The sequence below is a fragment of the Suricata suricatta genome, chromosome 4, assembly GCF_006229205.1.
Source record: "Suricata suricatta isolate VVHF042 chromosome 4, meerkat_22Aug2017_6uvM2_HiC, whole genome shotgun sequence".
Classification (NCBI taxonomy): domain Eukaryota; kingdom Metazoa; phylum Chordata; class Mammalia; order Carnivora; family Herpestidae; genus Suricata; species Suricata suricatta.
Window position 1 is genome coordinate 49,673,196 of NC_043703.1, and position 2,665 is coordinate 49,675,860.

A 2,665-nucleotide genomic window follows, 5' to 3' on the forward strand; every position below is an offset into this window, starting at 1 on the left:
TTGGGGCCTTCATCAGCACTTGGGTCACCAGGTAGCCCAGGGGCGTGCCCTGGAGCAGAGGCAGCTGGGCTGAGCCACTAAAGAATGGCAGTGTGACCAGCGGAGGTGCAAAGTCGTTCTGGTCCTCCATATGCAGCCACACCACGACCTGGCCCCAGAGCTGCATAGAGCCGCGGCCGAGAGCTTCTAGCCCCAGCTGTAGCTCAGCCCGTTACTCGCGATCAAAGCACCCTTCTGCGCGCAGTTTCTCTGTGGTGGGGTCCACAGAGGTGTAGGTGGACACGGCGTCTTGGGCGTGACCCTCTTCCGCCTCCAGCACTCGGTAGGTGACCTAGCCTTCGAGGCCCTAGTAGGCACCAGGCAGGTTGTTCTCCCGCACAGACACCTCGTAGACCGGTCCTGTGAAGAGTGGCGCCTTGTTGTTCTCGTTGCTCACACGCACCGTGTAGGGCCACACGGTGCGGAGTGGGGGCACGCCTCTGTCCTCCGCCAGCGAGGCGCTCATGGTCCACGGACGCCAAGGTCACCACGAGGTAGCTGCCCCAGTAGGCCGGCTACAGCTGTAAGTGCTCAGGCCCGTAGAGGGAGCAGCGCACCTACCCACTGGCACCGAGTCTCTGTCCGAGGTGCTGACCAGCGCCACCAGGCTCTTGCGCACCGCCCCCTCTGGCGCTCGTAGTCCACGGGTCCTGCCAGGGTGAGGCGGCCCGAGCGCGGGTCCAGGCGGAAGAGGCGGCGTGCCTCCGGCGGGGTGCGGGCACCGAAGGCAAACACCACGTCGCCGTTGGGACCCTCGTCGGGGTCAGCTGCGTCCAGGTCCAGAAGCAAGGAGCCCACGGGCGCGTCCTCCGCCAGCTCCACCTCCGCCACGGCGCCCTGCGGGAAGGCCGGGCTGTGGTCGTTGGTGTCCAGTACTCGCACACTGAGGGCGGCCGTGGCAGAGCGCGGCAGGCGGCCGCCGTCCTGGGCCACTAGCTCCAGGCTGTAGGCGGCCTGGCTCTCGCGGTCCAGCTCCTGCAGCAGCACCAGGTCCGAGCACTGGGCACCGTCCGCGCGCGTCTGCAGCTCCACGAGGAAGGGGCTGTGAGGCTCGGCCAGGCGCACGCTCTGCACCCCGTTGGCTCCCACATCCTCGTCCACCGGCACCTCAGGGGGATGCGCGTGCCCACAGCCGCGCCCTCGGACACCTCCACGGGGATCTGAGCCCGGGGAAAGCGCGGCGCGTGATCGTTGATGTCCCTCACCTCCACCTCCACGTGTACCAGCCGGAACTGCTCCTGCGAGAAGCTGACCACGTCGAAGGCCAGCACGCACTGTGGCGCTTGGCCTCACAGTTGCTCGCGGTCCAGGCCCACGTCCCCGACGGTCAGCTGCCCGTCGCCCTCTCGCACCTGGAGCAGCGAGCTGTTGAACTTCATGAAACAGAACTGGCTTGGCCCTCAAGTTGAGAATTAATCAAGACATGGTCAGACAGACAAACAATGTCGGCATCATGGGCCTCTTCCTCATGCGGAAACTGACAGTTGCAGTGCAAAACCAAGACACCAGCTGCAGCCACAGAACCAGCAAGGTTCTAGTCAGGCCCAGCACTAAGTGTCAGCCGGAAATCTGAGCTTCCGATGAGACGTCTTTGTTCCTTAAAGAGAAAAAAAAAAAAGCCAATCAGAAGTTTGGCACTGAGCCTTCTAGTCCCTCAAGCCCTCCTGTGTAGGCAGTGAAAAGACACTTGCCCTCCTAAAAGCATCTGATCACTAAACCCTCTCTGCTGTGTAATCCTTTTTCTGTGCTCCAGGCCTAAGCTTGCCTTTTCCTAACCCTACTGGAAAGGTTACATAAAGAAGAATGTGCAAACAAGCACCCATCCTTCCAGGCCAATCTGTAGAGGTCTCCTGGCCTGGGGTCACGTTGTTCCCTTAAAGAGCTGGCAGAAGGGCCTGGAAAACTGAACAGTGGCCAGGGCAGTGGAGGGCGTCATTAAGATCCCTTCAGAGGCTTGCACCATAAAAGTGCACCCGCTTGCTTTTCCTCTGTGAGTGATTTCCACTTTGATAGTAAGAGCAGGGAATCTGCAGCCTCTGTTATCCCTTCCTAAACACATTTACATATTCCTCAGACAGAGACACAATTACTCTTCTCTACCATTTTTAAGCCAATGCCTATATGCATCTTTTGCCACTCACAGTTATCCATCCAGTGGGGTTATCATTTCCTGTATTGAAAGATTCTGGGGGAACAGCTTCTCCAGAGTCAGGCAATGTCTAATCAGGGAAGAACTGTTTTCCAAAGTAATCGTTTCTAAATAGCTTTTCTGTAGCAAAGAAACCATTAATGATGAAATTTCAGCCCCTTCATCTCCTTTTATGTCAGTAATTACTTATATGTGAGGAATCAGTGTCAGTCAGGAAGGTTTGTCAACCAGAAACCACTGTAAGGGATAGTTAAGGGTAGGGAAAAGATTTAGGGAACTATATTGCAGTCAGTCTTGTTAGAAAATTGCTATAGACCAATTATTTTTAAAAAGCCCTTGGCTGAAGAAAACCATGGGTGGTCTGATAGGCTGAAGGCTAAAGAAACATTAAACCATCTGTCTAAAGCACAATAGTCTTGTGTTGAGTTCTCTTTATGTGTGAAATGTTCTAAATGCTAAACGGTCCACATGTTAATG

General features: G+C 56.4%; 1 pseudogene; it reads right to left on the reverse strand.

Annotated features, from left to right (window-relative positions):
* Window positions 1-211: 211 nt before the first annotated feature.
* LOC115290573 lies at window positions 212-1,418 on the reverse strand (annotated as a pseudogene).
* Window positions 1,419-2,665: the final 1,247 nt, after the last annotated feature.